Below are 12605 nucleotides of genomic sequence, written 5' to 3'. Positions count from 1 at the left end.
ACCGGCCTCATTACAGACACAATTCATTACACCGACCTCATTACACAGGCCTCATTACATATACCTTGTCACACAGGCATCATTACACAGGCCTCATTACACAGGCCGCATTACAGGCAGACCTCATTACAGACAGGCCTCACTACAGACAGGCCTCATTACACAGGCATCATTACCCAGGCCTCATTACAGACAGGCCTCATGACACATGCATCATTACCCAGGCTTCATTACACAGGCCTCATTACACAGACCTCATGACACAGGCCTCATGACACCGACCTCATTACAGACCCCATTACACAGGCCTCATTACACAGGCCTCATGACACAGACCTCATGACACAGGCCTCATTACAGACAGGCCTCATTACACAGGCCTCATGACACAGACCTTGATGAAAGAAAACTACTAGGCACTTGGTCTAAGCGTTAAACAAAGCTTTAATCAACTGTTTTACAACATGGAGGTCTAGTTGTGTCCTTCACTATTTCCTGTTAAGAATGTCCTGTCCAAGCTGGGCCCATACCCGAGTATTTATACTCTCCCTGGACAGTGCCACCCTTAGGCCGCTCAGTATTATTTCATAAGTCTTTCTTTCATGAATGACTGATTCATGTCAGACCTCATGACACAGGCCTCATGACACAGGCCTCATTACAGACAGACCTCATTACACAGACCTTATTACACAGACCTCATTACAGCCCTCATTACTCAAAGGTGAGTGTAATAAGGTACAGACCTTATTACACTCATCTCAGGTGACTCAACCGTGGCTAACAAGGGAAATTAGGGATAGCATAAGATCCAAGGAGAGGACATATAAATTGGCCAGAAAAAGCAGTAAACCTGAGGATTGGGAGCAGTTTAGGATCGAACAAAGGATAAAGGGATTAATTAAGAGGGGGAAAAAAGAGTATGAGAGTAAGCTTGCAGGGAACATAAAAACTGACTGTAAAAGCTTTTATAGATATGTGAAGAGAAAAAGATTGGTGAAGTCAAGCGTAGGTCCCGTGCAGTCAGAATTAGGGGAATTTATAACGGGGAACAAAGAAATGGCCAACCAATTAAATACATACTTTGGTTCTGTCTTCACAAAGGAGGACACAAATAACCTCCCAGAGATGCCGGGGAACATAGGGTCTAATGAAAGGTAGGAACTGATAGAAATCAGTATTTGTAGGGAAATGGTGTTAGGGAAATTGATGGGATTGAGGGCCGATAAATCCCCAGAGCCTGATAATCTACATCCTAGGGTACTTAAGGAAGTGGCCCTAGAAATAGTAGATGCATTGCTGGTCATCTTCCAAAATTCCGATAGACTCTGGAACAGTACCCATGGATTGGAGGGTAGCTAATGTTACCCCACTATTCAAAAAGGGTGGTAGAGAGAAAACGGGGAATTACAGACCGGTAAGCCTGACATCGGTAGTGGGGAAAATGCTAGAGTCCATTATGAAGGATGTAACAGCAGAGCACTTGGAAAAAAGTGACCGGATCGGACAAAGTCAACATGGCTTTACAAAAGGTAAATCGTACTTGACTAATCTACTGGAATTTTATGAGGATGTAACTGGTAAAATAGATAAGGGAGAACCAGTGGATGTGGTGTATTTGGACTTTCAGAAGGCTTTCGATAAGGTCCCGCATAAGAGATTAGCGTGTAAAATTAAGGCACATGGGATTGGGGGCAAGGTATTGAATTGGATAGAGAACTGGTTGGCAGACAGGAAGCAAAGAGTTAGAATAAACGTCTCTTTTTCCGAGTGGCAGGCAGTGACTAGTGGGGTACCGCAGGGATCGGTCCTTGGACCCCAGCTATTCACAATATATATTAATGATCTGGACAAGGGAACTAGATGTAATGGCCTAGAAATTCGGTAGGCTTAGCGCCGCTTTTGAGGCGCTAGAGGGCCTAGCGCCGGAGTTATGGCCAGTTTGGAAATTGAGTGGGTCCCTAAATCGGCGTTAGGCCGTTAGCGCTGCACCGGCACCGATGACGTCATCGGTGTGCGCAGCGTCCCGGTTGCCATGGTAACCCGCCCGAACTCCGAAATTGACTTGCGGCCGCCTCGCCCGTGGCAGCCGCAAGCAACGTTCTGGCAGAGGTGCCTTACTGGACTTTGCGCCGGCGCATTAAAGGCCCCGCGGCGGCCAGCCGCTTTCCCGCCGGCCGCCTGGCCGCAGCTCCCTCCCCGGACTTCTCCCCCCCCCCCCCCGGGACAGATGCAAGCCCGGCACTTGTCCGAGGTGCCGGGCTCATTTTTACAATGATTTTCGCGGGCCGCGGCCGGGTGCAGGCAGCTCCTCCTTAAGGGAAGGAGGAGGCCTGCACTTCCCGAACCTGCCGCACCGCAGCGGGCGCCGCAGCGCCGGAATAGCGCCGCAATTCAGCGCGTAGCGCCAGTTTTCAGGCGCAAACAGCCTTCAGTAGCACCGGCAGCCGTTTGGGCGCAGAACTAGTGAATTTTTGGCGCGCACAGCGCGACTTAGCACCGGCGCAAAATTTCCGGCGTTAAGCCCCGGCGCAGCGCAAACTCAATTTCTAGGCCAATATCTCCAAGTTTGCAAACGACACAAAGCTGGGTGGGCGTGTGTGCTGTGAGGAGGATGCAGAGAAACTCCAGTTTGATTTGGACAGGTTGGGTGATTGGGCAGAAGCATGGCAGATGCAATATAACATGGATAAATGCAAAGTTATCCACTTTAGTGTCAAAAACAGGAAGGCAGATTATTATCTAAATGGCAATAGATTGGGAGAAGGGGAAGTGCATCGAGACCTGGGTGTCCTTGTGCACCAGTCGCTGAGAGTAAGCATGCATGTGCAGCAGGCGGTTAAGAAGGCAAATGGTATGTTGGCCTTTGTAGCGAGAGGGTTTGAGTACAGGAACAAGGATGTCTTGCTGCAGTTGTACAGGGCCTTGGTGAGGCCACATCTTGAGTATTGTGTGCAGTTTTGGTCGCCTCATCTGAGGAAGGATGTTCTTGCCATGGAAGGAGTTCAGCGAAGATTCACCAGGCTGATACCTGGGATGGCAGGAATGACGTATGAGGAGAGATTGGGTCGATTGGGCTTATACTCGCTGGAGTTTAGAAGAATGAGAGGGGATCTCATCGAAACTTATAAAATTCTAACAGGACTAGACAGACTAGATGCTGGAAGGCTGTTCCCGATGGCGGGGGAGTCCAGAACCAGGGGTCACAGTCTAAGGATAAGGGGTAAGCCATTTAGGACAGAGATGAGGAGGAATTACTTCACCCAGAGAGTGGTGAACCTGTGGAATTCTCTACCACAGAAGGCAGTGGAGGCCAATTCATTAAATATATTCAAGAAGGAGCTGGATATATTTCTTAAGGCTAAAGGGATCAAAGGATATAGGGAGAAGGCAGGGACAGGGTACTGAATTTGGATGATCAGCCATGATCTTATTGAATGGTGGAGGGTGAGGGGCTGAGTGAGGGTCAGAGTGAGGGAGAGAGTGAGGGACAGAGTGAGGGGCAGAGTGAGGGGCAGAGTGAGGGAGAGAGTGAGGGAGAGAGTGAGGGAGAGAGTGAGGGGCAGAGTGAGGGAGAGAGTGAGGGGCAGAGTGAGGGAGAGAGTGAGGGGCAGAGTGAGGGGGAGAGTGAGGGGCAGAGTGAGGGGCAGAGTGAGGGAGAGAGTGAGGGGCAGAGTGAGGGAGAGAGTGAGGGGCAGAGTGAGGGGCAGAGTGAGGGGCAGAGTGAGGGAGAGAGTGAGGGGCAGAGTGAGGGAGTGAGGGGGAGAGTGAGGGAGAGAGTGAGGGGGAGAGTGAGGGGCAGAGTGAGGGGGAGAGTGAGGGGCAGAGTGAGGGGGAGTAAGGGAGGGAGTGAGGGGCAGAGTGAGGGAGAGAGTGAGGGGCAGAGTGAGGGGCAGAGTGAGGGGCAGAGTGAGGGAGAGAGTGAGGGGCAGAGTGAGGGGGAGAGTGAGGGAGAGTGAGGGGGAGAGTGAGGGAGAGAGTGAGGGGGAGAGTGAGGGTCAGAGTGAGGGAGAGAGTGAGGGGCAGAGTGAGGGAGAGAGTGAGGGAGAGAGTGAGGGGGAGAGTGAGGGAGAGAGTGAGGGAGAGAGTGAGGGGGAGAGTGAGGGAGAGAGTGAGGGAGAGAGTGAGGGTCAGAGTGAGGGAGAGAGTGAGGGTCAGAGTGAGGGGCAGAGTGAGGGAGAGAGTGAGGGGCAGAGTGAGGGAGAGAGTGAGGGGCAGAGTGAGGGAGAGAGTGAGGGGGAGAGTGAAGGAGAGAGTGAGGGGGAGTGAGGGTTAGAGTGAGGGGGAGAGTGAGGGAGAGAGTGAGGGGCAGAGTGAGGGAGTGAGGGGCAGAGTGAGGGGCAGAGTGAGGGGGAGAGTGAGGGGCAGAGTGAGGGAGAGAGTGAGGGGGAGAGTGAAGGAGAGAGTGAGGGGGAGTGAGGGTTAGAGTGAGGGAGAGAGTGGGGGAGAGTGAGGGAGAGAGTGAGGGGCAGAGTGAGGGGCAGAGTGAGGGGCAGAGTGAGGGGGAGAGTGAGGGGGAGAGTGAGGGGCAGAGCGAGGGGCAGAGCGAGGGGCAGAGCGAGGGGGAGAGCGAGGGGGAGAGCGAGGGGGAGAGCGAGGGGCAGTGCGAGGGGGAGAGCGAGGGGCAGAGCGAGGGGCAGAGCAAGGGGGCAGAGCGAGGGAGAGTGTGAGGGGCAGAGTGAGGGGCAGAGTGAGGGGGAGAGGGAGAGAGTGAGGGGGAGAGTGAGTGAGAGAGTGAGGGGGAGAGTGAGGGAGAGAGTGAGGGAGTGAGGGGCAGAGTGAGGGGCAGAGTGAGGGGGAGAGTGAGGGGGAGAGTGAGGGAGTGAGGGAGAGCGTGAGGGAGAGCGTGAGGGGGAGAGTGAGGGGCAGAGTGAGAGACAGAGTGAGGGAGAGAGTGAGGGGGAGTGAGGGCAGAGTGAGAGAGAGTGAGGGTCAGAGTGAGGGAGAGAGTGAGGGGGAGAGTGAGGGAGAGAGTGAGGGAGAGAGTGAGGGTCAGAGTGAGGGTCAGAGTGAGGGAGAGAGTGAGGGAGAGAGTGAGGGGCAGAGTGAGGGGCAGAGTGAGGGGGAGAGTGAGGGAGAGAGTGAGGGGCAGAGTGAGGGAGAGAGTGAGGGGGAGAGTGAGGGAGAGAGTGAGGGGGAGAGTGAGGGAGAGAGTGAGGGAGAGTGTGAGGGGCAGAGTGAGGGAGAGAGTGAGGGAGAGAGTGAGGGGCAGAGTGAGGGGGAGAGTGAGGGAGAGTGAGGGGCAGAGTGAGGGGGAGAGTGAGGGAGAGAGTGAGGGTCAGAGTGAGGGAGAGAGTGAGGGGCAGAGTGAGGGGCAGAGTGAGGGGGAGAGTGAGGGAGAGAGTGAGGGAGAGATTGAGGGGGAGAGTGATGGAGACAGTGAGGGGCAGAGTGAGGGGCAGAGTGAGGGGCAGATTGAGGGGGAGAGTCAGGGAGGGAGTGAGGGAGAGAGTGAGGGGCAGAGTGAGGGAGAGAGTGAGGGGCAGAGTGAGGGGCAGAGTGAGAGAGAGAGTGAGGGGCAGAGTGAGGGAGAGAGTGAGGGGCAGAGTGAGGGAGAGAGTGAGGGGCAGAGTGAGGGAGAGAGTGAGGGAGAGAGTGAGGGGCAGAGTGAGGGAGAGAGTGAGGGGGAGAGTGAGGGAGAGAGTGAGGGAGAGAGTGAGGGAGAGATTGAGGGGGAGAGTGATGGAGACAGTGAGGGGCAGAGTGAGGGGCAGATTGAGGGGGAGAGTCAGGGGGGGAGTGAGGGAGTGAGGGAGAGAGTGAGGGGCAGAGTGAGGGAGAGAGTGAGGGGCAGAGTGAGAGAGAGAGTGAGGGGCAGAGTGAGGGAGAGAGTGAGGGGCAGAGTGAGGGAGAGAGTGAGGGGCAGAGTGAGGGAGAGAGTGAGGGAGAGAGTGAGGGGCAGAGTGAGGGAGAGAGTGAGGGGGAGAGTGAGGGGCAGAGTGAGGGGCAGATTGAGGGGCAGAGTGAGGGAGGGAGTGAGGGGCAGAGTGAGGGAGAGAGTGAGGGGGAGAGTGAGGGGCAGAGTGAGGGGGAGAGTGAGGGGGAGAGTGAGGGAGAGAGTGAGGGGGAGAGTGAGGGAGAGGGTGAGGGACAGAGTGAGGGGGGAGTGAGGGGAGAGTGAGGGGGAGAGTGAGGGGGAGAGTGAGGGAGAGAGTGAGGGGCAGAGTGAGGGGGAGAGTGAGGGAGAGAGTGAGGGAGAGAGTGAGGGGGAGTGCGGGGCAGAGTGAGGTTCAGAGTGAGGGAGAGAGTGAGGGAGTGAGGGAGAGAGTGAGGGGCAGAGTGTATGGCAGAGTGAGGGAGAGAGTGAGGGAGAGAGTGAGGGTCAGAGTGAGGGAGAGAGTGAGGGGGAGAGTGAGGGAGAGAGTGAGGGGCAGAGTGAGGGGGAGAGTGAGGGGCAGAGAGAGGCAGAGTGAGTGGGGCAGAGAGTGAGGGGCAGAGTGAGGGAGGGAGTGAAGGGGAGAGTGAGGGGGAGAGTGAGGGGGAGAGTGAGGGAGAGAGTGAGGGGCAGAGTGAGAGAGTGAGTGAGGGAGAGAGTGAGGAGCAGAGTGAGGGGGAGAGTGAGGGGCAGAGTGAGGGGCAGAGTGAGGGAGAGAGAGGGAGAGAGTGAGGAGCAGAGTGAGGGAGAGAGTGAGGGGCAGAGTGAGGGAGAGAGTGAGGGAGAGAGTGAGGGAGAGAGTGAGGGGCAGAGTGAGGGAGAGAGTGAGGAGCAGAGTGAGGGAGAGAGTGAGGGGCAGAGTGAGGGAGAGAGTGAGGGGCAGAGTGAGGGGCAGAGTGAGGGGCAGAGTGAGGGGCAGAGTGAGGGAGAGAGTGAGGGGCAGATTGAGGGAGAGAGTGAGGGAGAGATTGAGGGAGAGAGTGAGGGGGAGAGGGAGGGAGAGAGTGAGGGAGAGAGTGAGGGGGAGAGTGAGGGACAGGATGAGGGGGAGAGTGAGGGGCAGAGTGAGGGGCAGAGTGAGGGAGAGAGTGAGGGGCAGAGTGGGGCAGAGTGAGGGGCAGAGTGAGGGAGAGAGTGAGGGGGAGAGGGAGGGACAGAGTGAGGGAGAGAGTGAGGGCAGAGTGAGGGGCAGAGTGAGGGAGAGAGTGAGGGGCAGAGTGAGGGGCAGAGTGAGAGAGAGAGTGATGGAGAGAGTGAGGGGGAGAGTGAGGGAGAGAGTGAGGGGGAGAGTGAGGGAGAGAGTGAGGGGCAGATTGAGGGAGAGAGTGAGGGAGAGATTGAGGGAGAGAGTGAGGGAGAGAGTGAGGGGGAGAGGGAGTGAGAGAGTGAGGGAGAGAGTGAGGGAGAGAGTGAGGGGGAGAGGGAGGGACAGGATGAGGTGCAGAGTGAGGGGCAGAGTGAGGGAGAGAGTGAGGGGCAGAGTGAGGGGCAGAGTGAGGGAGAGAGTGAGGGGGAGAGGGAGGGACAGAGTGAGGGAGAGAGTGAGGGCAGAGTGAGGGGCAGAGTGAGGGGCAGAGTGAGGGGCAGAGTGAGGGGCAGAGTGAGGGGCAGAGTGAGGGAGAGAGTGATGGAGAGAGTGATGGAGAGAGTGAGGGGGAGAGTGCGGGAGAGAGTGAGGGAGAGAGTGAGGGAGAGTGTGAGGGGCAGAGTGAGGGAGAGAGTGAGGGAGAGTGTGAGAGGCAGAGTGAGGGGCAGAGTGAGGGATAGAGTGAGGGGCAGAGTGAGGGGCAGAGTGAGGGGGAGAGTGAGGGGCAGAGTGAGGGAGATAGTGAGGGGGAGAGTGAGGGGGAGAGTGAGGGAGAGAGTGAGGGGCAGAGTGAGGGAGAGAGTGAGGGGGAGAGTGGGGGAGAGAGTGAGGGGCAGAGTGAGGGAGAGAGTGAGGGGGAGAGTGAGGGGGAGAGTGAGGGAGAGAGTGAGGGAGAGAGGGAGGGGGAGAGTGAGGGAGAGAGGGAGGGGGAGAGTGAGGGGCAGAGTGAGGGAGAGAGTGAGGGGCAGAGTGAGGGAGAGAGTGAGGGGGAGAGTGAGGGAGAGAGTGAGGGGGAGAGTGAGGGGCAGAGTGAGGGAGAGAGTGAGGGGGAGAGTGAGGGAGAGAGTGAGGGAGAGAGTGAGGGGGAGAGTGAGGGAGAGAGTGAGGGAGAGAGTGAGGGTCAGAGTGAGGGGGAGAGTGAGGGAGAGTGAGGGTCAGAGTGAGGGGGAGAGTGAGGCCTTGAGTGACCTGTGGAAGCGTTCACACAGCCCATTGGCCTGCGGGTGGTACGCCATGGTTCGGTGGAGCGTCACCCCGAGGTTGCGTGCTGTGGCCGTCCAGAGTTCGGAGGTGAACTGGGCGCCTCTGCCGGAGGTTCTGTCGGCCGGTACGCCGAACCTCGCGACCCAGGTGTTAACGAACGCCCTGGCGATGTCGGCTGTGGTGGTGGAGGACAGTGGCACTGCCTCAGGCCAGCGTGTGTAGCGGTCGACCATCGTGAGAAGATAAGTTTGGCCTTGCGATGGTGGCAGAGGACCGACGATGTCGACGTGTACGTGGTCGAAGCGGCGGCTGGGTACCTCGAAGTCTCCCAGGGGTGCTTTTGTGTGCAGCTGCACCTTAGCCCATTGGCAAGCGAGGCAGGAGTTGGCCCAAGTCCGAACATCTTTGCTGAGGCCGCGCCAGACGAAGCGCTGGGAGAGGAGTTTAATGGATGCGCGGGAACCCGGATGGGAGAGCCTGTGGAGCGCGTTGAAGATGCGGCGGCGCCAGGTTGCACGGACGACCGGCCTGGGTTGGCCGAGTGAGACGTCGCAAGTGACTGCCGTGGCTTCGGGCCCGTGCACGACCTTGGCTAGGTGTAGCCCTGGCAGGCTGGTAGCCGCCGAGAGGAGGTCTGGGTCCGTGAGCTGGGCCGCTGCTAGTTGCGCGTAGTCGACCGCTAGGTGATTTGCGCAGATGGCAGGACGGGAAAGGCAGTCGGCGACAACGTTGTCTCTACCGGAGACGTGCTGGATGTCCGTGGTAAACTCGGACACGGCCGCGAGCGTGCGTTGCTGCCTAGCGGACCAGGGGTCGGTGTTCTTGGCCATCGCGTATGTGAGCAGCTTGTGGTCCACGTATGCGGTAAAGGGGCGGCCCTCCAGGAGGAACCTGAAATGGCGGACCGACAGGTGGAGCGCGAGGAGCTCGCGGTCGAAAGTAGAGTATTTGACCTCCGGGGGGCGCAGTTGGCGGCTGTAGAAGGCAAGTGGCTGCCACGCGCCATTGACCCACTGCTCGAACACGGCTCCGACCGCATGGTCGGAGGCGTCGGTGGTGAGCGCAACCCGGGCATCAGCCCTCGGGTGCGCGAGCAGGGTGGCGTCGGCGAGCGCGTTTTTGGTGACGTCGAAGGCGGCTGACGTGTCAGCGGTCCAGGCTACGGCCATCTTGCCGGATTTACCTCGGAGGGAATCGTATAGGGGCTTCATGAGGGCTGCAGCTCTGGGGATGAACCTGTTGTAAAAGTTCACCATCCCGAGGAACTCCTGGAGGCCCTTGATGGTTTTAGGGCGGGGGAATTGCTGGGCGGCCTGCACCTTGTTGGGCAGGGGGACGGCCCCAACAGGAGTGATGTGGTGGCCGAGAAAATCGATCTCGGCTAGGCTGAATTGGCACTTTGCCGGGCTGAGGATAAGCCCGTGTTGGGCTCAGCGCCCGAACAGGATGCGAAGGTGTTCGAGGTGTTCCTGTTTGGAGGAGCTGGCCATGAGAATGTCGTCTAGATAGACGAATAGGAAGTTCAGGCCCCGGAGGACTGAGACCATAAGGCGCTGGAAAGCCTGGGCTGCATTCTTGAGGCCGAAGGGCATCCTCAGGAACTCGAACAGGCTGAATGGGGTGATGACGGCCGTTTTGGGGATGTCCGCGGGGTGTACGGGGACTTGGTGGTAACCGCGCACCAGGTCGACCTTGGAGAAGACGGTTCGTCCGGCCAATCGGGCCGAGAAGTCCTGGATGTGCGGCACCGGGTATCGGTCGGGGGTGGTGGCATCGTTGAGGCGGCGGTAGTCTGCGCAGGGGCGCCAGCCTCCGCCGGGCTTGGGGGCGATGTGGAGGGGCGAGGCCCAAGGGCTGCTGGAGCGGCGGATGATGCCGAGTTGCTCCATGGTGGTGAACTCGGCCCGCGCAATTTCCAGCTTGGCCGGGTCGAGTCTGCGGGTGTGGGCAGCGACCGGGGGGCCGGTGGTGGGGATATAATGCTCCACACCGTGTTTGGCGGCTTTGGCCGAAAAGGTCGGGTTAGTGAGGGCGGGAAACTCGGCTAGTAGTGCCGAGTAGTCGTCCGTGGCTCTGGCGAGGCAGTAGGTCGTCAGGCCGGCCAAACGGGCCGGGGTGACTGCGCCAGGGATGGGGGCCATAGCGTTGATGTCGACGAGGCGGTGCCTCGGAATGTCGACAAGGAGGCTGTGGGCACGTAGGAAGTCGGCGCCGATGAGTCGGCAGAGGACCTTGGCTGTGAGGAACTCCCAGCGGTAGCGGCGGTCTGCGAGGTCAAGCGTGACCATGCGGGTGCCGTATGTGCGGATGTCAGAGCCATTGGCTGCAGCCAGCGTAAAACCCCGTGCACCGCGTTGGATTTCGAGGGCGGAGGCGGGGGTAATGCTGTGCTGGGCTCCTGTGTCGCAGAGGAATCGGCAGTTGGTGCTGTCGTCGATGACCGCGGCCATCGTGGGGGCCGGTGCGGGGAGGGGTTTGAAAGTGCACGGTGGTGTGCAGCGTTGGGCCCTAGTGCCAAAACGGGTGTGGTAGTAGCAGTGACCCGGAGTGGAAGGGCGGTCGGGCCTAGTGAGCCGGGGGGACCGCGTGGTCATTGCCGTGAGGTCAGGCGTGACGTCATGGGCGGTCTGCGCGGAGAGCAGCCGGTCGGCCTTTTCGGCTATCTCGTTCAGGTCCATGGAGCCAGACTCCACAATGAACGGGCGGATGCTGGCGGGGAGCTGCCAAATGAAAAGCGTGCGAAAGAGGGCACCGGGTTTTTTGTCGTCAGAGAGTGACAGCATGTGGGAAAGCAGGTCTGATGGTGAAGCGTCACCAAGGCCTGGAAGGTCGAGGGGTTGGCAGTTGCGCTGGTAGGAGGACGCCTGAAATTTTTTAAGGAGCACGGCCTTCAGATGTTCGTACTTGCCTTCCTCTGGTGGATCCTGCAGCGCTGCCCAAACCTTAGGGACTGTGGCGCAGGTGAGAGAGGCGACGAGGTAGTCGTACTTCGTGGCGTCGACTGTAATGCTTCTCAGCCGGAATCTGGACTCGGCTTGAACGAACCAGGCCTCGGCCAGGTTCTCCCAAAAGTCCAGTAGTTTAACCGTGACTGCGTTTGTATCCGCCATGCTAGCTTAGGATTCGTCCTGAGCGTCGGGGTCACCAGTGTTGAGATACCGCGGCAAACGTGGGAGTCGAGACCAGAGTTGATGGAACACAACTGCTTTAATTTACATCATGGCAAAACAAGTGCTTAAAAAGCCCGCGCAACCACTTAAATACTCCCCAGACAGGAAGTGCTCCCGGCAGCCTGTCCCTACGGGAAACAAGCTGCCGGAGGAAAGGGCCCACGGCTGGGGGCGGCTGCTGCCAGCAGTGCGCCTGCGTAAACTGTCCGTGCCGCCGTGAGCGGATTATGTCCAATGGTGGCATGTCGCCACAGGGTATACATATCAGGAAAGGATGAACAGGCTGGGTCTCTTTTCTCTTGAAAAAAAGAAGGCCGAGGGTTAACCTAATGGAGGTCTTTAAAATTATGAAAGGTTTTGATAGTGTGGATACAGAGAGAATGTTTCCACTTGTGGGGAAGAGCATAACTAGAGGTCATCAATATAAGATAGTCACCAAGAAACCAAATAGGGAATTTAGAAGAAACTTCTTTACCCAAAGAGTAGTGAGAATGTGGAACTCGCTACCACAGGGAGTGGTTGAAGCGAATAGTATGGATGCATTTAAGGGGAGGTTGGACAAGCATATGAGGAGAAGGGAATATAGGGTTATGCTGATAGATTTAGATGAGGAAAGACAGGAGGAGGCTCATGTGGAGCATAAACACCGGCATGGACTGGTTAGGCCATATGGCCTGTTTCTGTGCCATATATCCGATGTAATCCTATGTAGTAGATTTATCCACAGTTGGGGAAGAATAATTGGAGCAAAAACAAATGGAAATTATATTATTCCCCCATTCCATAACAGGGAACGATTTTTCTGGCCCTTGTGCCCAGCAACTGAATGTTCCACTTGCGCATAAAGTCAGGAGAAAGGGATGGAGACCCGGATCATCAGATCTCTGCTCCTTTAATGCTATGCCGGGATTCCCGGGGTTTCCTGTGTGGGTGGGTGGGTGGGGAAGATAGAGCCTGGCCTGTCCCTGCAAACAGCACAAGCCAGAAGGAACCATGGAAATGGGGAGGGGTGGGAAGTGGTCTATCCAAGTTTCCCGCCACTTTTTCTGTCCATTACATTTGCTGGAAGTTTCAAGTGGCGGGGCACCCAGGAAAAGCCGGCACTGAGGGTCCACAGGAGCAGGACGAAGAACTGCGGGTGAGGCATCTCTAATTGATTAAGGTCTCCACACCACCCCTTCCCCCCACCCCCACCCCACCCCACCACCCCACCCCACCACCCCCACTGAATTCTGGTTTCCACTTGGGACTTTCTGGCTACTGATCTCCA

The 12605-nt window shown here is 57.6% G+C and overlaps 1 protein-coding gene across 3 annotated transcripts in view; it reads left to right on the top strand.

Moving 5' to 3' along the window:
• LOC147110874 (uncharacterized) overlaps positions 1-12605 on the top strand; it is a 116917-nt gene that overhangs the window by 91729 nt on the left and 12583 nt on the right. The window lies entirely within an intron of this gene.

The sequence above is a fragment of the Somniosus microcephalus genome, chromosome 11 (genome assembly GCF_052327205.1).
Source record: "Somniosus microcephalus isolate GS21.2 chromosome 11, FLI_Smic_1.0, whole genome shotgun sequence".
Taxonomy (NCBI): domain Eukaryota; kingdom Metazoa; phylum Chordata; class Chondrichthyes; order Squaliformes; family Somniosidae; genus Somniosus; species Somniosus microcephalus.
This window is presented reverse-complemented; position numbering and strand designations above follow the sequence as displayed.